This window comes from Folsomia candida, unplaced genomic scaffold (genome assembly GCF_002217175.1).
Source record: "Folsomia candida strain VU population unplaced genomic scaffold, ASM221717v1 Fcan01_Sc008, whole genome shotgun sequence".
In the NCBI taxonomy this organism is placed as follows: Eukaryota; Metazoa; Arthropoda; class Collembola; order Entomobryomorpha; family Isotomidae; genus Folsomia; species Folsomia candida.
The window spans coordinates 4,615,951-4,638,842 of record NW_019091200.1 but is presented as its reverse complement, the minus strand read 5'-3'; the positions used below and the strand labels follow the sequence as shown (position 1 = coordinate 4,638,842).

At 34.5% G+C, this 22,892-nt stretch overlaps 1 protein-coding gene and 1 long non-coding RNA gene across 2 annotated transcripts in view; one reads left to right on the top strand and one right to left on the bottom strand.

Moving 5' to 3' along the window:
• Positions 1-22,892, bottom strand: part of LOC110853554 (protein artichoke) — a 189,616-nt gene that overhangs the window by 122,142 nt on the left and 44,582 nt on the right. Inside the window, exon 3 of the mRNA XM_035854247.1 lies at positions 6,623-6,730. The gene's annotated coding sequence lies outside the window, so the exon portion shown is untranslated. The remainder of the gene's footprint in view (positions 1-6,622; positions 6,731-22,892) is intronic.
• LOC118436362 lies at positions 19,414-20,531 on the top strand. Its single transcript, XR_004835395.1, has 3 exons — positions 19,414-19,715; positions 19,801-19,839; positions 19,919-20,531. It is a non-coding gene; the product is annotated as an uncharacterized LOC118436362 (long non-coding RNA).

Sequence of the window (22,892 nt, the reverse complement as noted above, 5' to 3'; positions counted from 1 at the left end):
AATTTTCCATTGTATTTACATATATTGAAATAATCTAACGAATATGAATATGAACTGATAATCTATTTATTAACTGAGGAGTTAAGTACAAAATGCTGGTAAAAAATTGGTTAAGAAAAATTTGTGTGACAAAATATTGCGTTCCAAATAAATACATTAAATTACCAATCCAAGAGTTACAAGTGGTAGCGAAAATGTTACTATTTTGCACGCTGGTTCGGGTAAATCTGTTCTCAAATTTTTAAAGGTGGGTTGAAATTTTGGAGACGAGTAATAATTTTCCATGAGTGGAGAGAAAGTGGAGAAATTCGAAACATGACGAAACAAATAACAAATACGGGAAGGAGACAACAGGACGAATTATGCATTCCACTTCTTGTCCTCGGCCTCATTTAGCTGGAAGAAGTTAGTTCTCGGTTTGAGAGAAATTTTGATGCATGCATTTCTGGAGAAAATTAGTGGAAGATGGAATTCAGGGTAAACCTGATTAATCCGGTTAAATGTAGCTCGAGTAAATTAGGTAAATGTCTAACGTATCTAAAAATAGTACTAATTCTGAAAAAAACTGAATCCGCGGTAACAAATTGTTACCGTAATACTCCTACCGGGAGTTCAAATTTTGTCAATTAGTGTCAAACAATATGAATATTTATATTTATATTTAATTATTTGCTCGTCCATTTTGTAGTATTCGATTTTAAGTTAGAATTCCCATCACATGCGACATAATCTAAAGGTTTTATGGCTTCACAATTTTAAGCAAATTTTACTTCTGGAATTTAAGTGGAGCAAAATTTATTTAGTTTTGTTTACAATTTAATTTTATGTTAGCACATATTTTCTGACATCCGAAATTCGTGTCGTGCTATTAAATATAAAAAATTGTAATTTCGAAAATTTAAGCTATTACAAATTTTATACTCACGAGAATTATATGCATTTAAACATTGGACTATATAAAAATGAAGAAAACTAATTTTAGGTAATTGTACAAGACCTGTGAATGTGGCGGTTCTTCTTATGCACCGCGAAATTCAAATTTGATTCAACTGGCTACGAGCAGTCATGTATAGTAACACATATTTCCAGGTTATTACTGTTGGTTATGCGGAGAGAGTTGGACTTCATCGCCGATTTACATTACCCGAATCAGTCGCATAATTATTAGTCGCATAACCGCATAATTATTAGTCGCATAACCGCATAATTATTAGTCGCATAACCGCATAATTATTAGTCGCATAACCGCATAATTATTAGTCGCATAACCGCATAATTATTAGTCGCATAACCGCATAATTATTAGTCGCATAACCGCATAATTATTTAACACCAGTTTCTTTAATTTTGACGTGAACGTCATTCAATTTTCCAAATTCCAGACACAAAATTGAATGATTTTTACGCCAAAATTAAAGAACTTCGTATTAAATAATTAGATAACCTTATACGATTCGGTTCATTCAGGTAACGTAAATCGGCGATGGATTCCAACTCTCTCCGTATAACCAACAGTACATAAAGGAAGAGCAGACACTCGGAATTCATTTACTCCTTTCACCCGACAAAATCACAAATGAGCCAAGAATTTCGTGTTTCATTAAAGCGCAGACAGGAAAAGAATTCCGAAATTAAGTCAAATTCTTAAATTGCATGGCAAATTTATGGCGTGCATGCAAATGACATGTCCATTGGAGATGGGGTGACTTGACATGATACGGGTTACATGACACATCTCATATCTCATCTCCGGGGAAAAAGTGTATAATGGAAAATTAGCACTTTGTGCAGTGTTTATTATGCAACTCTCACGTCGTGCGAGGTGCTTTGTGTTATCCAACTTTTGACAACTTCTGGAAACCTGGCACATTTGCATTGTGTTCGGAAAAAGGGAAACCGTGCACGAAGGATGTGCACGATTTTTAGGGAGTTTTGACATCTTGGTGTCCTTGAGAAGAGGATGAGACGATGCTAATATTTACTCACGGTGCTTATTTTGTTTGCCATGCTGAGTGAGAAGAATGAGTCGTGTGTTACATCATCATCAAAGAATCGCTTATTTTGTGTGTGTGTCTTGCTACTCTGATAAGCGATTCAGGCATGGGACACAAGCGATATCAAGCTGGTAACACAATGTAACCAATATTGATAAAAAAATCGTGGCTCATATTCGGTGATGACAATTATAGAGATAAAATCTGACGGAACAGATAAATTTGGAAAAGCAACTTTTTCAAAATTTGCAAGTAAAGAGTACAAAACTTTGGTAGGAAAAATACCCGGGTGGAAAAATTATCAAATAACCTACTTTTTAAATAATTACAGAAGCAAGGTTTTTTTGCTGGAATAAATTTCATTACCATTGACTGGTGAAAAATCTTGATACTTTGGCTAACAACAGTTTTACCATTTGGTGATAAAAGTAGAAAGCTATACAATTCTAACGTATTTTTTCCAAAATTTCTAAGAGTGTTCTAAGCTCTGTAAAAATATTACGAAATTCGAGAACTAATTTTTGAAATCCTCCTCTCAAATGGATGTGTCAACATGAGGATTCTAGTCGACGCGTGTGTTGCATCCTTATTGTGCAACTTTTGAGCTTTTAGCAAGTGTCTGATTTGATTGAGTGATGTGTGTGACGAGATGATGAACTTCAAGTTAGTCAAGTGAAGCAGAGATTTTGTTGCCAACTCAATTTTTTATTCCTGCAAAAATAAACACAACTAACAAAAAGTTGTAATATTTACTGTTTGTTTTGAACGAGAGTTCTGTGGAGCAATACTTCAATGCAAATTCGAAACGATGATCATTCTTGCTAGTTTTAAAATCAGAGTGAAATTTGTTTCACATTTCGAATTTTCGTTTAAATAAAAGAACAAGAATTAAATATGAAGAGTTGAGAAATAATAAATAAGTTTAAATAATTATAAGATCAGCGTGGCCTTCACGCCGCACAAAATAATTTATATTACACTAGAAACTTAATTTAATATATAGGTAATTTCTAGAATTTGGAAAAAACAATTTGCATGAGTCTTTTTTCAATTTAACAAAAGCTTACTAAATAATTTACTTAGCCAACGATTAACTACAATCATGTCCATAATTGTAAGCAGAAAAATCTCACCCACCTTACCAAGTAATTTCCAGGTAATTTCATTGCACGTACATTTGATGAGAGAAAAATGAAGCAGATTTTTAACAAAGCTGCGAATTTTATAAGGAATAATGAAATTTTGAGTAATTGAAAAATTTTGTTTGATAATCACGCCATTTTGAAAAAAATACGTGATTTTACTGTACAAATGACGTAAACAGGTTGAAGGTTTTTAACATGTTCAGTTTAAGCTGAAGCAATTGAAACACGATTTATTGGAATAATTCATTCATATTTCTGGTGCTGAATAAATTGCAAACTATTTTGCGACCTGGATGAAATGAGGATTCAAAAACATGACGGATTTCAATTTTCGGGCGAGGAGAAAACAACAATAAGACGAGAAGTGGACCGTGAATCAATTTACGTTTCAACAATTCCACGAGAGATTCTGAATTCCGTGTCTGCCTCCCACGCGGATTTGCACTCTGAATAATTCCGTAAAAATGTTTGTAGCCGGGTCGAGGTTACGTGTGACTTTTTAAAACTATGTGATTTAGCCGATAATGGTAACAAACTAATACCAAATTGGTAAACTAAATACTATTCCAAACTTTTTGAACTATGAAACAATTGGTAAAAACCCTTCTCTGAACTCGGTAATAAAATCGTACCAAATCGTATTATACATAAACCAAATTTGTGAAAACATTAAACCAACTTTCAAATTGGTAACAAATTTTTAACCAAATCATTACCACCATGTGAATCAAATCTTAACAAACTGTTTATCAAACTCCGAACAAAACCAGCTCATTAGTAAAACTCGGTAAAACCAATTATTAAGCGGGTAGCTTATAAATCAGCGCATTTATCACTCCTTCAATGTACCAAATTTTGAATGTTTTCAATCCCACACGCTTCATGGTGCAGCTTCTGGAGCAATTGTTTAAATAATTGGATGTGGTTTGGTTTGGTTTGGTTTGGATTTTGGGTGAAAATAAGGAAATGAGCTAATTGCATATTACATTATTTGCCGGCTTATTAGCCATGAAACTATGGATTCTGAAATAACCAACCAAACTGGACATGGTCTAGAATTAACTTTAGCAAATCTATTTATGGTGAAATAGTAGAAGCGAAGATAACCTGGCCCTGTGACTTTTTAACTTACTTACAATGTCAGCTATTGAACTCCATCTTCTTTTTAAAATTAGGAGGCGATTTCAGAAAACAACAGGAAAACACATTTTACCAAATTAAAAATTGTAAAACATTGATGCCATTCAAGAAAGTTGTAACATATTACTTAATGAAATTAAAAAGGTAATGGTCTTCTCTAGGTACGTTAAAATTTTCCGCGAAATAATAATTCCCTGAATTATCGTAACGATTTGAAGGTTTAAACTCTTTTTTTCGACTTTCACCTAAAATTGTACGGGCCCAACGAAAAGCGTGAGAAAACATGGTTTTTAAGGATAAAAGACACTCTCGTGTAAATCCAACCCTTTCACTCGATTTCATTTCTTTCTAGACTCCGTAAAAAGCAAGTGATCCACTCGAATTCTGGTTCAGAAATCCATCCAATTTTCAAACCAGGGAACAACAAGTCGGAGAAAGTAGGATCGTGCATGAAGGTTGTGATCGATTCGAGGTAAGAATATGGGTCATCCTATTTGTCCCATGTTAATTTTGCCGTGCTAAAAATGACCAAAATACTTGGAATTTATTTTCGTGGCCTATGATCGAAGCTAGGGTAAAACTTTTCTGAAAAACGGATGACATGTTTTCCGTGGGTTCCCGAAGGAATCGTATTTTTCTTATTTGTTCCAAGTGGGTGGATGTTGATCTGTTTTTTGGTTGGCCTTTGTGGTTGAGGGATCAGGTGAAAGATTTTATTGGACTTCTGCACCTCTGCGGCCACCCGTAATGATCTCTTTGATACCAAATCTATACCCCCGTGCGGTAAGGGTATCAAGTTACGAGAGGGTTACGTGTATGTTTATACACTCTGAATAATGTGATAACAAAATATTACCGGTAAAATTGTCGTGAAAATTTATTTGGTGGTAAATTTTTATAAAGATGATTTTTTAATCGGTAACTTGCAATATTTTTATATTCCAGGTATATTTCATAAGACTTATTTTATCGTGAAAATGGTCCAGTTTGGTAGCGTATTTATTATCAAATTGGTCCAAAAATTATATTTACTGCGAAGTACAATTTGTCACAGTTTGACGCCGATTACAAAATTAGAAATTAAATTGTGCAGCTATTTCAACTTAGATATTGTGTGACTTGTCCTGAAGGAATTTAACAATAATTACTCATTAATTCTACAAAATATGATTTATTAAACAAGCTTGTAATGTTTTCATCATGTGATAAAAGTTCTTTACATTTTTCTTGACACCAGTTCAGTTTTCACCAGGTTTGTTACCATGCATACTTTTAAACATGTCATCCGAAAATGTTATACCCACATTTTTACGCGTGCAGCCGGGAACTGAGACAGGCATAGAAGGACGAAATACAAAAATTCCGACTTTCTTCGAGTATTTGTGATCCAACAAATGAACACGTTGGGACACGTTGGGACATTTCCATCTCGTGATACACGGGAAATCTACTCCACCAGACGGTACGCGAAGAAGGAACAAATAAAAGAACAAACGGGACATGATGTTCCTATCCTGAGAACCCACGACACGTTCGTCACGAATCAGAAAACACCAGAGTGACCGATTCGATTAAGAAAAGGTCACCAAAAGAGGTTTTTTCGTAAATATGTAGGAGTCGCATCGAGTAAGAGAAATAATAATTGGTCCCTGATTTTATTACACCATGTGACAAGCTGCTTATCACATTACTTGCAGTGCAGATATGCCAAGACACGCATATTCTGCAATCTATTGCGACAAAAAATTCAAAAGCGGTTGTGAAGTGAAAGTTTAAAAGAGAAAGTTATTTTGTCGAAATCTCTTTGAAAATCGGCTTTCGGAGTTATTTTTGGTGGGGAAAATTCCTCTGGGAGATGAGCTTATTGGGTGGGCTTACTGGGAGAAAGCTATCATTATGTTCCGTTACTCTCGATAAGCTGGATTTATTCCAAAAATATATTTATCGACGGGTCTGCACAAAGAAGGAAGGACTCTGTTCGCACTGAACCGACTGAACAATTTTTTTAAATATGCAAACAGAAATATTTTTGTCAAAATTTCACCCGAATTTCAAAATTATTTGATAAGTAAATGTGTCCCTCAAAGGAAAATTAATTGAAATCTTGTGTTCAAGATGATTACTTAATTCAGTAATTAATTATACACAAGTATATTGCTTGAGATTCAGAATTTGTGTTACCCATTTAGCAAATCGGTTTGCCAAATACTTAACTCTAATTTTTTTATTGGGACGAAGTGTCTTAAATTCGCAACGCGTATAGTTTCATACATGATGTGCATAGTTCAAGTAAATAGTTACTTAAATGTATCTTCCCCTGAAACAAGTGGTACCGTTTTTTACCTTATTTCCTTATTCCCAGAGGACACCCGGGTATTAGCTCCAGTTAAGTCAGTAACCAACCGTTAATGGGTAAAGTTCACTTTTCCTCAAGAAAATGGCCAACTTTAGCTGAAAACAAAGGAGAAAAAAACAAGACTGGTTAGGATACTTTGTTTCACTGCCTATTGGTTTTATTTTATATGGATAACGGACTTTCTCCCCGAGGAAAAAAATATGTGCTACTGCTTTCTCTTCATTCTGGAAACGTAGGAGGAATGTAGGTATCTTTTGTAAGAATTCATAGCCAACACTGGGCAGCAGTTGGGCACACTCTTAGAAATTTTTACAATTTCTGGATTTTTGCAATATTTGTACGTCGAAATTGTAATTATGAGATAAAATTTTATCCCAGTTTTTAATTAGGTGCATGTGTTCGAATAAAATAAGTTCAGATTATTTGTAACCAATGAATTAATTGTTTATACCAATTTAATATTTAATTTGGCAACGAAATTTACCTTCTCTACATGTAATCGTTATTTTATAACATGCAAATTGCCGTTTTTCTTATTCGAAGATAAGAAGTTATCCCCAACTGATAACAAAATCTAAGTTTTTGGCTCCATTATTTTACCGTACGTTTTGTAATCACGTTAATGTTTACTAGACTTCTAAGAGTGTTTTTCTGCGGCTTTCCGAGTACGAAGTGTGTGCTTCATCACTTGGGATTAAAGTTTCCCTGTGGACAACTGGACGTGATTTCCTACCTGTGATGTAATGAGTCCACTTTCACTTGAAGGATGAGTCTCAACCTTCTCCCGGCTTGGGTCAGATTGCCTTTTGAGCCTTAGATAATGAGAATAGGTGAAAAAATCTGAACAAAACTTTCACTTTTTTTGGAAAAGCTCTTTATAAAGTACGTGCCCACTGTGGGAAAATTTTTAATTATTGTTGTGTAGCCTTTGTAACTTTGTTAAGGGGATTTTTTTGCAACAAATGGCTGTTTTAGAAATTTTAGAAAATTTGCAGTTTCTGAAATTTTGGATTGTTCGGTTTTTCAATTTTTTTATATTGTTTAGGCCCATCCTGAATGTCATATGTTAAATATTGCAGCATCTAGAAATTTGCAATTATTATTTTCTCTATTGTTTGTGCCATTTCTGAAGCTATGCAATTTATCGTAGTATTTTATTAAAATTATTTTCATGTAAAAAGCTCGAAATACTTTCTATGGACAAATTTAGAAATTTAGTTCCAAATTTATTCGAATTTTTTTTACTCATCGCTAGTATTGTCTATTTCCGAGATTTGTTCCCCAGAAGCTTATCGTGCACACGTGCATTATAGCATTACCAGCAGTTGGTAGCGACAAAGAATAAATTCACCTTAAGAATAAAAGCATTATCCAAATTTTCCTTTCTTGAAGTAAAATGAGGCCCTAATTATCCCCGTAAGAAAGGAAACCGAAAAGACGTCGTTTATTGTTCGTGGTCTGGTCGGTCGGTGGGGGAGAAGTGGTTCCATTAAATTTGACGTAATGGAACTCACTTTACATCAACAACAACACAACGGAATTTCCACAACACGTCCCGAAAGCCAATAAGGAAGCCATTGAATTGATGCCGCAGAGAAAGTTGGGCATTTCATTTCATTCATTCGATTCCTGCCCCAATTTATTTCTGAGCAGGAGAAGAAAAGGAAAGCGAGACGAAGTTAGCAGTTGTGTGGTTATGTAGGTACTAGTAATTTTATTGTAGTGGAGAACACCCTAAGAAATTTGTCACTACATTTCTAACCGACTATTTTGTCGGTAAAATTTTACAAAAATACCATAAAATACGAAGGGAAGATGTTGTGGTAGGAGTTTTTTACCGACAGGGATACATTTTACCAAAATACCATAAAATAATAGCAAGAGAAGATATACTGGTAGGATTTTTTACCGGTAGGGATATAATTTATGAACGGGGTTGGTAAGTCTCCTCTTTGGCTTCCTCCGTGCACGACGTATCTCTCTCTCGCTCTGCATCTGGATCCTCTTCCATCTGGGTCGCGGGTGTGCCAGGGCAAGTAAAGTGTGTCCTAAGGGCTTTTCGCCACGTGAGCCTCGTCCACTCACACCCCCCACCTGCGTGCCTAGTGACACCCCCTGCCACACCCGTCCCAGCAACGACAAGCTGAGCCAACAGGCGAAGATGGATTCGCAGGACCCAGTGCACAGGAGGATCTACGCCTTGGAGGGGCTCCCCCAGGTAGGTTTTTGTTTGGCATATCGGGGTGGTGACCGTGGGGAGTGGTTGGTTGAAGAGTGGAGGAGGGGGTCGTGCATGTCGGAGGGCGGCATAGTCGGGTCTACGGGGGTCCCATGACCTGATTGTGTTGTGATGGGAGAAGGGGCAAGTGGGGGTGTCGTCGGCCCCGGCTACGGCTTCCATGGGGGACGCGGGCAAGATCCTGCGGTCCGTGGACAGCCCCCGCCCAACAACCTTCAACCGTCTACTTCCGCATGCAGACGCCACCCTCATTTGAATATCACCACCACCCCACGGAATCCGCCTATGTATCCCTGCCATTCATTTTCCTACCTGGTGTCCAGCAGTAATGGGCCGAATGGTGTATTGGGCCAACTTCCCAATACATGTAGAGGTTTTCCGAGACCATCTCCGGTTTTTCCTCTACACCCATACTGCTACATACATATTATCATTAGATTTTATAAATTTATCATAGTGTGTGATTAGCCTGTATTGGGATGCCGTGTGCTACTTGTGGATTATGCCCACAACTGAGCACATACTTTGTTAATTCTTAGATTTAATCATTATGAAACTATGTATGTAATTTGAATGAACTTTTGTATGAAATGAATGAACGATGATGATTGTAAGAGCTTGCGCTATATCAATCTTGAATAAACCTACCTACCTACCTACCTATGAACGGGGTTGGTCATATTTTGGTTGGAATTGGTATTTCTTTATTTATAATTTGGTCATTGCTACCAATTTTACACATATTTTAAAAATTTGTATTCCAAGATTTTTAAGAGGTCTGGAATTCTTAGTGGTGGACAAACACAATAAAAGTGAATAAATTCCGTCATTTGATCTAGAATTGTGCGATCATTATCGAAGAAAAGCGAGCTTATTACCTAGTGGACCATGTGCGAGAGTGAAAATAGCAACAAATTTCATTCCGAGTGAAAGTCGATCAGATATTTTTTGCCGTTTAATTGTTATGTTTTCATACAAATTTTGCCGTTTTTTTGGTGACTTTATCAAGTCTAAATAGATACGTAAATTAACGAATTTGTCAAATGTATTTTGTTTAATTCGTGCAATTAGTTTCAACATTTGTGAATTGTGGATCATACCGTATTTCTTGATGTGATAACTCGACATGTACTAGAGGACAGGAAAAAAATAGGAAAGGAAAAACCTTTCCTTTGTTTTTCCTTTGTTTTTCCTTTGTTTTTCCTTTCCTATTTTTTTCCTATATTAATAACTCACAACTGCACATTCTTCTAAATAATGTACTAGAGGACATTCATACTCACCTACATGTCCAACATTAAAAACTTGGAAGTAAAAATAATTTTAAAACGACGCTGAAATGTTACATTGTTGAATTTTTTAAATCGAGAGCATTTTTTTTTCAAGCAAAATTTGAAGCATATTAAAATATCAAAAGTAAAGTTTTGGATTTAAATTGATTTTTCAACTATGTCGAAAATACTATCACCTTTAGCAAGGCAAGGTTGATTTGCATTCGAAACGGAAAAATTTTCAGCATAAATGACACAAAATGAACAAACAAGTTTTAATTTTATTCCTTCTCAAGTTTAACTTTGGTATAGTAATTCTAAAGCATGTAATTTGATCCCATTGATCCAACCGCTTTATTTAATTACACTTTGGTATTTAATTATTTTCGAGTATTTCCCCCTTTAATGAAACCAAGGGTAGAGTGCAATCCATCAAGAACTGACCGAGAAACGACAACACCTTGACAGCCCATTTAATTTCGGCTGACCGCAAACTTCCAACTTTCTCGGAAACAATGGATCTTATTCGGTGTAACTTCTCACGCGTTAGACAAGCTTGACGGCTCGGTGAAAGTGGGTCAAATTCTCGACATTCTGATGCCATGAAAATTTCTGGTGTATTTTTTTCTAAGGAGTGGCCAATACATATTTTATTTTGTGGATATAAATTAACCAAAGTATTTGGAGAAAACATTTTTTTTTACAAAATCTGTGGGAATCACGTGAAGAATTATTTTGTGTAGCTTTACTTTTTTCATATTTAGAAATAAAACGATGCATAATTACAATTAGACAAGTCTAATCGGTTATAAGTATTTCCGTGACATAAAAATTATTATTACGCTGGCATAAATTTAGAAATATGTAGATATGTGAATAAGTAAACTCAACGATCTAAAAATTAATAAATATTTTAGTCCGAAATTGCCTATACACATGAATTTTTTAGAGGTCTATAATTTAGCCATATTTTGCCTAACTTGAGGTTTTCGACCTGTTTATTTCCGGTTTTATGTTCTACCTTGGTGCATTTTATTTTACGTTTTGAGATATTTATTTATATAATACATATTCCACTTATTCCACCTTTAATGTAATTCTAACTAAACATTTCCATGTCATATTTTTTACTGGGAGTACACATATAAGTGCGTAAAAATTTTAAGCAGCTAAAAATCCCAGGCATGCCGAAAAAGTATGCAGAAGCACATGAAAAGAGATTGATACAGTTCCCCGTGACCATTAGTGGACTAGAAATGCTCCCACTAAACCGAACCCAGCTCCCTCAAGACATTTCTTTCTTTTTCTTCTCCGGAATTTCTACAAGGTTGCAACAATTCGCGGCTGCAGAACAAGAAAAATAAGATAACTTGAGCAAGTTCTACTTCTTTGTGTCTGGTAAAAATGTTGGGGAATGTAGTTTCCGGGGAAAAGTAGGCTTTCGAATTGTATCGATTATTATCTGGAGAAGTATGTGTATCATCATTCTGGTGAGAAAGTTGGCATCATTTCTTTCCTGTAACGGGCTTTATTAAGATCTTTATTCCTCTACTCGGATTAGACACAAGAGGGGAAAACGGACGCATTTCTGTAATGGATATGAGCTGTACTCGCATCTGCAATGATTTGGGGGAGAAAGGCGTGTCAATTACAGGAAAGGGGAATCACCTTGATATTTGCAATCCTGGAAAATCCCTGAATTTATGAATGGTTGGAGAAGTTCGAAAATAAATTAAGAAGGAAATTTAGGTACGAATCTATCGAACGGTTACACAACTCGAAAGGGCGTCTCATCATTTTGTTTACACAAATCAAAAAAAAATCAGGTTGTTTTGCAACGAACGTTTCCAGAAATTAGCGTGGAAAAAATTTTTAAATTAGTATTTATTGTGATGAGTTAGGCGACGTTTCACAATTTTTGCAAATAATGCGATTTCATCCTACTTCTAAGGTCCCGATTCATTCACTAGGTCGTCACTGGAGCATTGCAAATTGTTGAAAGATGTTTGCGAAAACTTCACGAATTGCATATGCTATAAATTTTTGATTTGCAAACTTTTTTGAAACCAAGTTTGACGTGAGTTATACAAAAAAAGGCCGTGCCAAATATGACGAGTTTGCCAGTTAAAAATATCTCTGACGCATTCATTCTGGAAAAGATTTCGATTACTTTTCTGCTTATAATTTGTGTCGTCTTCGCCCCCGTTACGGGAGTTCAGCAGACCGTCAAATGACGACAAATTTGCGAAATGACGCCAATAATGAAGGAGTCGAAATCGGGATGAAAGGGCAGAAAATGCAGCGGCGGCGAAAAAAACGGCTAATTTATTGAGTAGCTAATCCAATAATGTGGAATATTATCCAATCCTATCAATTCTGATCCGCCGAGAGACGCCGTTATTTCGCCTGCTTTACGGAGAATCCAATCCAATTATTGTCTCGGATTTGTGTTGTGCAGTACTTATTTGGGTTACAAATACTGCTGCGTCTTGTCTAGCTTTCTTTCCTTCTTTAGCTACACTGTAAATAATTTGGTAACAAATTAGGCGACCAAATAAATTTGATAAGACTAACGATAAATTAGGAATCATAAAATGCATTAGTTTTTACCAAATTTCTAGTAAATTAAAAATTATTACCAAATTGGTGGTCAATTTTTGCCATTTACCATTTTTACCAGTTGCCATTTTTACCGTTTTTACCCTTACAGAATTTAAACTTGCCACCAAACCTTACACATTGAACTCAGATATGACCATGTTACCGAATTGGTGGTACTTCAATCGGTTACTACCATCACCAAGTAATCTCATGTTGGTAATTTGTTCACAGAATTTTTTAGAGTGTTGGTACGCTACGCATGACTCGATGACTCCTAATTATTGTCTGGCTGAACGTGTAATGTTTGTGTTTTGCTACAAATTCTACATACCGAGAGATCTTGTGGCATAGTCTAAATTAAATTAGGTTCGTGTTAAGACTTCAATTACCCCAATTTGGTTACTTTTACAGGCAAAATGACCATTTTAATGAACAAATTGACCACTTTGGGATGCCGGCGGAGTATAAAATTAGTATTTATTGGACGTTTGGAAAAAATAAAAATGTCTCAAGTAATCAGAGATTGGGTTGGAAATGTGTTCAGATTATTTTAACATTACACAGTCGAGCATACGGAATAATACAGATTTTAATGTCTTGAATCAAGACATTAAAATGCTTGATGCTGTTTTGTACTATAATTTTAAAGTAATAAAGTCTTCAAGTAATTAAAATAAAATGAAGCTGACACACAGATTCAAAATAATAAAAACCACTAGCTATGCATCTTCAACCCCATTTTTTAACGTTGTTTTTAAAATTTTTGTATTTATTAATTATTATCCACGGTTAAGCTAAATTTTATCCTTGCACTGCACTATTGACAATTCAACCTGCAATATACGATTCCATTAGCAATAATATGAAATATGACAAACCGGAATAGAAATCTGGCATCTATCATCATAAAAATCTGTCATAAAAATTTTACAATCTCCACTTTTCAAATTTACGAAAACTGAAAGTATTATTTTTATAGTACTTAAATGTATTGTACAGTAGCTAAATTAGCCTCAAGTTGTGCCTAGAATTGTATTAAACTGACAAAAATTAACTAATTAGCATTCACACACCCGTGTACGCACACATGCATAAATTGATACCCTTGCATCTTTAAATTAAGACGAAATTACGGAAATGTAGTGCATATTAAATTAACATAATTTTCTGTGAAATGAAATGTGCACGCAAAACTGCATCATCCATCTCATACTTAAGTAATTCTTTTTTACTTGTGTTTTTTGTGTGATGCAGGGATTTGCATAATATCAAGTCCATTACACATTAACACACGAAAAAGAAGTGGAAGTGAATAAATGGATCTGATTTATACGGCGAGAAACGTCTAATGGGTTGTAATTAATTGCACTCCATTCGCCTCCTCATCTCGCATCTGGAGGAAAACAGAGTTCACAAGAAAACCAGAGAGGAGTGGACATTAACTTTTAAAATGAGATTGAAAGTGCACGCTTACAAATTTCTTAAGAGATTTAGTAGCAGGCGCGATGTTGTTACTGAGCTGGTAATACTTTGGGGGTTATTAAGGTTTGGTGGAGATTGTCATAAATTCATCAGACAAATATGTCGTTCATAAATCGTTAATTTATGAAAAAACTTGGAAATAAAATTTTGATTTTTTTTTACATTTTGATGCCGATTAGAAAAATCATGTATAGTTTTATTTATTGAGTGCTACACAGATCCACATATCTGGGGGCACAATGATTACGATTTTCAAAAATATGACAAACAAACTTCTCGATTAATCAGACTCTCATCAAAATTTAGCCAAGTTTATCCCCATCAGCCCACAGTTTCTTGAAATGTTGGAAAATTATGTTCCAAGATTTCCAAGAGTGTCGCTGCCCTTGGAAAATGACGGTAATAAATAAATGAATGGCTTCCTTTACAATAGTGTTACGAGTTCAAGATGCAGTTGCTCATTTATATTCAGCTCATACATTTTTAAGAACAATTCCAATTTTGTCATGCTTTTTTCACTTTCAGTGTCAAATTGCATTTGCATTTTGAAAGGGATTTTTACTTCAACAAGTCGCGTTTGGTGGTGTCTGGAATGGAATGGCATTAAGCTTATCGGAGGAATTTATCTTATTTATGGTCAATAATGCTGTTAGGCTGGTGGAATAAGGTGCAGTGCAGTTCGTGATGGATTTAGGTTTTTTTTAAAAAGGGGGAATCTGGAAACATTTTGGATACGAGATGAGAGATTCAACTTGAAAGTGAAGAGTTGTTTAAGTGCAATAATCTTCAAGTGGAAGGAGTCGAATAACTGTATGTGGATGGTAATTTTGCATAATGTACCCGTCCGACAGAATATTATCGTGAAATTTCTACACCTTTGGTAACAAATTATTAGCCACTTGGTAATATTCATCTTCAACTTTTTGACTAGTACAAAATTTTTCAGAGTTACATAATTTCGTTAAAAAATGAGCCACCAGAGTCATTTATTTCTGTCAATGATGAGATGATTCTTTCCTCTCAGAACAATTCCAGATATTTAAATGGCTCTTGTTTCTTTACTGTATTTAAAAAAACTTTAGTCTCCGTTTTCCATTCCTTCCTCGTGTTAAAAGACTTAACGTTTGTCCACGAAAGACGTTAAGATTGAGAGATTACTCGACCCGAAACCAATTTAAGTGCATGTTCATTTCGCATGGAATGTTATTTAGCGACTGATTTGCATCTCCCTCTGAGAAAGAAAGTTACGAGTGAAAAAATCATGGTATAGATATTTTACCAATTTTGGTAACAAAGAGAAAAATACACTAGACAAAATAAGTTCGATTATCAGACAGGAAATTGGCAATTTGCTTATGTATTTGTAAATTATATTGATGTTTTGTAAAATTATTCTACCAACGGGGTAAAAAAATCATTACATACTCTCCGGATTTTTATTTTATTTTTCGGATTAGATAACATTTTTTTAATGCAAATTTTTTGACCCGAGAAATCTAATCTACGAGTTTTATTTTTATACAGTAAATACCTATGTTATTATTAACGGCGTAAATACATCTCATGCTTTGAATCCTACTCGACATATTTCCGTTATATGTAATTTGCAAAGGTCTGTGCTCATTTTTCGGAGAATTTTTTGAAATATTACGGTGTTTTATAGATATAAACGATGTTACAAATAACTGTGTGAACTGTTATTTGGAAAAAAGGTCACAGAATTCCAATTTTACCTATTTCGATTTACGTATTATATTTTGCTACCTCATTGGGATGTGCACTATTCGGTGGTGGGAGAAGAGAGGCGACTAAAACAATGAGAAGCGTAGGTACTTTACTTGGGAAAATCATTTAGAAGCAGATGTGACACTATCGCGACTTCCAATCACGACGACGACGACGTTGCAATAACACGTCCAACTTTTAGCTTAAGATGTGCAATGTCGCTTCTTCTTCCGGGCAAAAGCCATTCCTTATTGGATGGAAGACGTGCAGATAGGATGTCATGGATTTATTGATATTTTTTCTGGTAACAAAATAATATGATTGTTTTGTTACTAAATGGTGTACAAAAGAGCTATTTAGTTTGGTGTGAAATTTGTGGCCAATTTGGCCTTCGAGGCAACCTAATATTTCAATTTAGTACTAAATTTTGAAAGGGATTTTTACTTCAACAAGTCGCATATTGTGGTCGTTGGAATGGAATGGAATTAAGCTTATCGGAGGAATTTATCTGACTTATTTATTTGATTTAGTAGAGTTGAATTTGCATATTTATATGTTCTTCAAAGAATTAATTTTTCCATCGAATAAGAAAACATGTAAAATTGCATTTTATTTTATAAACGTTTCACAATTTTCTATTTTTCTGATTTCTGACATGCCATTGAATTCGTCATGTGCTAAGGTTCTTAAGTAGCATCTGGATAATGGATGACCAGCTTTATGAACGGCCTCTATTTTAGAGGAAATACGAAATGATGTAATTTCTGGGACAAAATTCTGTCACGGAAAAGCGACATCAGACATGAAGAAGGAAACATCCACGTGTCCTTTGTATTTGTATCCGAAGTTCGTTGTGTTGACGGAAAAATCAGAAAAACAATAACATCGTAACATATTCGTTACGAGGTGATATTACGATTTAGCTGATCCTATTAATGGAAAAATGATAGGATAATTGATCCACCGGGTAAACCAAAACCAAGATAATTCCGCGTTTCCAAAATTAGGGCTGTAGATAAGAAATTACGGATTTTACGTGCCCACAAGATTTATAAATGTCATAATTTACATGTCATAATATAAGATTGTAGTAATCTTGCTGTTTTGTGTAAATTATTTTTTTTCATTTACTCCGAAATATGAAGACGCCCCTAATCCGCGTAAACTTATAAGATTTTGTATGCGTCGAATTTCCCTTTACATTTTAATGTATATTTTAATTACTTTGACGCATATTTAGCATAATTGTGAATGGAAATCTTTATGATCAAGGTTCTTATTGTATATCTGAATTCAATGAGATAGACATATCATCTAAATTATATGTCGCAGTTAATACAACAAATATTTTTATAGGCATAGTGACGTGAAAATATCACAAGGTATAAATTGTTTTCTTCTTCGGATATATATTTTTTAATATGTACTCAGGATCCGTGAAGTTTCAACTTTATTCATAACCCGAGTTTGCCTCGTAATTTTTTCCGATTTAATTTTAGTATGTAATTTTTTGTCAGATAAACCTTGAACAGTTTGCTGGGGTATGTGACCATTATACAAGGCATCCTTATTTTGCTAAACGTGTTAAACACGTGGTTACATCATCCTTACGCAACAACGTAATCGAAAAACATGTCAGAATTGGACAACAAAGAAATATCTGGGGAAAAACTTGCAAATAAATAATTAAAATCGGACATAATAATTACGCAGAAAATGCCAAATTTCCTAAAATTCAACACGGCCGGGATAAATAAATTATTAGAAATGAAGTAACATAACGCAAACATCGGAAACATTATGTATTTGGTTTTGGTCCTTTGGTTGTTGTGGTTTTTGGCCTGACAGAAGAAATGATTAATCGTTGAAGCGTTTGTGCGACATCATTGCGTCGCATCTCATGAAGTTGCACTTTAACAAAGTCTCTTGGATATGTATGGATTATTGCACATTAAAAAATTTGGGAATATTTTAAGTCTGAGGGTACAAAACTGTATGTCAAGTGGACAAATTTTGGTAATAAGTTTGTAACAAAAAGTGTAGTCAATTTGATACGAAAATGTAACCTAGTGAAAGCACTGCAAAAGCAACAAGTCCCAAAATATGGCTAATTGCGGAAGTAAAAACTTCTACTTACAATGCGATGGTGTGAAGTGTAACCCTCCGATTTGGCTGAAATTTTGAAATTACGTGATCCCAGTCAATACAACTAACGTTTCTTCAGCCAGTTTGTGCGATGGTTGGAGTTACTCAAAATATTTGAGGTCAAAGTTGAAAAAACAGCCGACCTTTTTCAGGCGCAGTGAGAAAACTCCACTTCTATTCTCTTCCGCTCGCATTGATTTTATTCAGGTTTCACTCACACAGTCAAACATACGCCTTCATACACAAGCATAGGCAGTGATGCAAAATAACCAATATAAAACATTATTAATTTCGGCTTATATAAGAATTAACATGCCTCATACTCGCTTAATTTAATTCATAACTGAATAAGTGAGATTTTTACTTGTTTGGATTAAAAATTCATACAAACATTAATTTATAAATTCATTAGCGGCAAATAAACATGGAAAAACTGAACTTGCTTTCCATTTCGAAACCGTTGGTTATTCTGATTTCCAATTCATTTGAAAACAAAGACCAAGACCCATGTGCAATGAATAATTAATGTTTTTCTATAATAAATTAAATTTAAAATTGATGAAATGGATTATTTTTCGGAGCGAAAATCAATGCGAGCGGAAGAGAATAGAAGTGGAGTTTTCTCACTGCGCCTGAAAAAGGTCGGCTGTTTTTTCAACTTTGACCTCAAATATTTTGAGTAACTCCAACCATCGCACAAACTGGCTGAAGAAACGTTAGTTGTATTGACTTGGACCACCTAATTTCAAAATTTCAGCCAAATCGGAGGGTTACACTTCACACCATCGCATTGTTAATCGAAATTCAACAAGTCTTGTCGTTTGAAATATAACTAATTAATGTCGCTGCTGGTAAAAATTTTCATTTGTGCATTTCGCTAATAAAAAATGTCAACAGACTGGAAGCCTTGTAGGTAAAAATGTGTTGCAGAGTTTCTAAGAGTGGATTAGGAATCATGGGATTTGCTCCGTGTCGTCTCAGCATGGCGTTGGTTGTTTTAATGTAAATGTAAATAAGCTCTGAACTAGCAAAGTAAGCAAACACGAAAGAAGCAGTGAGATAATCTTCACAAGGACGGAAATCCAACAAATTATAAAATACCTAATAAATTTTGCAATCACATCGTTGAACACGCTTCACGAAAACTTTTTGCACTGATTATTTGTAAATTTCACTATCTGGCGAATTTTGGACTCGGTTAAATGCGATATTTCTGCAATAATTAATACAATTAGTACAATTGTATTTATGAAAAAACATGGCATGCAAAAATTCACAAATAAACATAAATTTCCGGTACGTCAATAACTTGATGCGTGGACTTTTATTTAAATAAAGTAGATGATCCACTATCAACTGATCGTTCCAGATTTATTTTCCTGTTAGCTTGTATTCTAATAATTTGAAAAACTGTGCTTAACTTAAGGAATGTTTTGTCACATAATTTTTGACAATTCTACAACGTAGAATTAAATGTGTAAGTTCTTTACGTAAATAAGTTATAATTTAAATGTGGCATTTGATCATTTTAAGCCTTTATTTAATGTTCCAATTGTCCTGTTTTTTTCGTAAGTTCGATGCCACAACGAAAATAATGGATGTTTGAAATATTAAAAAGTAAGTACAGATGCAATACAATTTTGCGTATAATTCTTCTTTACAGATCAAGCTTTTACTAAATTATTTCCCAAATTTTCTTTAGAGCCATAACTATTTGCAAAAACACTTTATACTATTTAAGGTAAGTCAGGGACCAATTTCTACTATTTTTTCGTTATGAAAAATCTCTTTATTTCTGAAGTCTTAATTCCCATTTAAAGTTTGCTGTCTTTGGCGTGGCATTTCGTTTGCGCAAGATGAGACGGATGATGGGGCCAAGAAAGTGCAATAAATTAGTCAAAACACACCCGGAAAAATAAATAACTGGTAAATTCTTCAGTTTCAGCCTCACCGAGTCCTCCGGGTTCAAATTCATTCGGGGAAAAAATAAATGTAACTTGCTCTGCGGTTCTGGATTCCCGGATATTTTGCTACTTGATTTTTTAAAGGCAGCGTTTATTTTGCTAGCCTCGTTGTTTAAGCCTCGCTAAACTCACGCAATAATAAATTCCCAAGTCGAAGGAGAAACAATTCTAGGAGATTTTTCTGGGGGAAGACTCTTAAACGGGGAACTCACGTCAAGATTTGGAAAAATTTGGGGAAAAATACTGGAATTGAGGGACAATTAATTAGTTATTGATTTTGTCTGCATCAAGAAAAAATGGTGTTTAATAATGAGGAATATGAATAAATAATTTCAAAGTTTTTGAACTTTTAGCAGGATTTTAACGCCGTTAAAAGTACTTTAGTTATTAACGAATACAATTTAGAAACAAGATTTCCAAGGTCCAAAAATTGGTCAAAATCTGATACTGTCGTTGGGTGCTATGTAAATGAAAACTGGCAAATAAACAAATCAGAGAACCAAATAAAATAAAAATGTGTGCAATCTAATTTTAAACCACGAAATTTGTCCCGCATAAAACAGACATTTTGCAAATGACGACCGTTTACTGAACCAAGCCAACCTTTTGCCAATCACGGATCACTTAATCCGAATAATACTCTTCCTCTGAAGTTTAAATCATGGGTACAAATTCCTGCAGAGTAGAATTCAGTAGAACCATCGCTGGAAGGAGGAAATAGGTTGCCTCATTTGCTTAAATTAGTGATTTAAACATCCTCCGACACGCACAATTAATTTGGAGGCAGAAACAATTTGTAATATTTTTTGGAACAAAAAGTTCTACTGTCAAAATTTTAAAAAATTACGGATTGATATCAAATGAAAAGTCTAATAAGAAATAACGCCGTCGGTTTTCGAGATGAATCGTAAACTTACAAGTTGTTCGACACGGGAAGGAAGGTGTAAAAAATGGACGGATTTTGAGATAAAAAGAAGATAAATAATGTTACACGTCGACAATTCTGGGAGTGAGAAGGGTAGGATTTTAATGCTTTAAAGTCTTCGTTAATATGCACACGGTTTTCAGGAGGGGAATATTTACATGGTTGAATTTGAGCTTCTGGGGGAAAAAAGTCGACATATTTTAGTCTTGGACGGAGACACGCATTCATCAGCGGACCGAATAACCTCGCAATAAATCGAATCCGCATCTCTCAAATTTATCTCCGTCGTAGGAACAACAAGAAAAAAAATGGTACAACATTTCCCACAAAAAGCAGACCTGAGTTGGAAATGGAAAGGTGAGTCGTTTGACCTTTGACTAGGATTTAGTTCCTCCAAGGAATATGTAAATTTGTGTTTAAGTGTTGATAAAATTGGTGGAAAAATTTGAAAAAATATGTTATACGCATACACAAGAATTTAAGTTGAGTAAATTACCAAACGGAAGGAAACATGTTTTTGAATTAGTTTTTTAAAAATAGATGAAATTCATCGAATTTGAGTTGGGTTTCACGCCGTTAAGAAAAGTTACATGTTGTTTCAAATACTTAAACTAGATGAAACCGTAACCTTATTGGTCGAGGGTTTAATTAAATTAAAATTAAAATTGAGAAATTCCAAAATTTCTCTGAGTCGTTAATTAATCTATTTAAATATATTAATTGCAAACTATGTACACGTTTACCCAACTAACTTCAACGGACGGATTTTTTTATCTAATAATTCTTATCTTCCATATTTTGATATTTTTTGTCAAATGGTGGATAAATCTGACAAAAAATCTGTAGGTACCTAATTAAATTTTAATAATTCAGTGCTTTTTGTGTATTCAAATATTATCCATTTAACTTGTGTTTGAATAATGTAAATAACGAAAATCATTTTGGACTCTAATTTTGAAAAGTGAGAAATTTTGATTAAAACGATTTTTATGAACTAGTCTGATTTAAGATTAATTTTTATGTGAAAATTACGCAAAGGAGAAAAGTGGATTATTATTATTATTGGTATATGTACTCAAATGGTGGATAAATTTGATGGTCAAAACGCTGTCTGTAAAATTTTGATAGGGCAACGACTAAATAGTAAAAATAATTTTTGACACAATGAATATTTTTTCGATGGCAACTGGTGATGAACAAATTGATTGAACAATTGTATCAGAAATTAAAATTTTTCAATGATAAATTGTCCCCGCGCGGTATCAGAAACTATTTTTTCCTCACAAGGTATCAAATCTTGTATTCATGGAAAGTTTTGTATTCTTTCGATTATAAATTTTTACGGTGTTATGGTCGTCCCATTTTTGCCACCGTGTTATTTACAGTTCACCTGCCTACATAAAAAATGTGACACTCTCCAAGCACAACCCGTTCCAGTAAAATTCACGAAAGGACATGTTCACTATAAAATGATGCCAATTTGCATCTGATGCGAAAGCTACGTGACACTTTAGTCATCTCTCGAACGTGTAACGAGTTTGTCATTTTGTTGCAGGGACAATTTTGCTCCGAAAATATTCGCCCTTTTATTTTAGCGAGGAATGAAGAAGTAGTTTGGATTGGATACGTGAAGTAAAGGGCAAACCGCAAAAACCGCATGTGTACTTTGGCTTTTTGTGCTAAAATGTTGTTTTGCATTTACATACTCTGCCTGCCTAAAATGCCGCCAGGTTTGGGATCGTGAATTTGAGTCTGATCGAGAAAATCCGTCATAAGACGTCATTTACATAATATCCGAAATCAAAATAAAGTTGGAGGTTTATCTGGAGTGAGGTGAAAAGTAAGTAGGGTTAAAAAACCCATGCGTCAAAATCCAAAATTTGATTATGCACACTCTGAAATGCA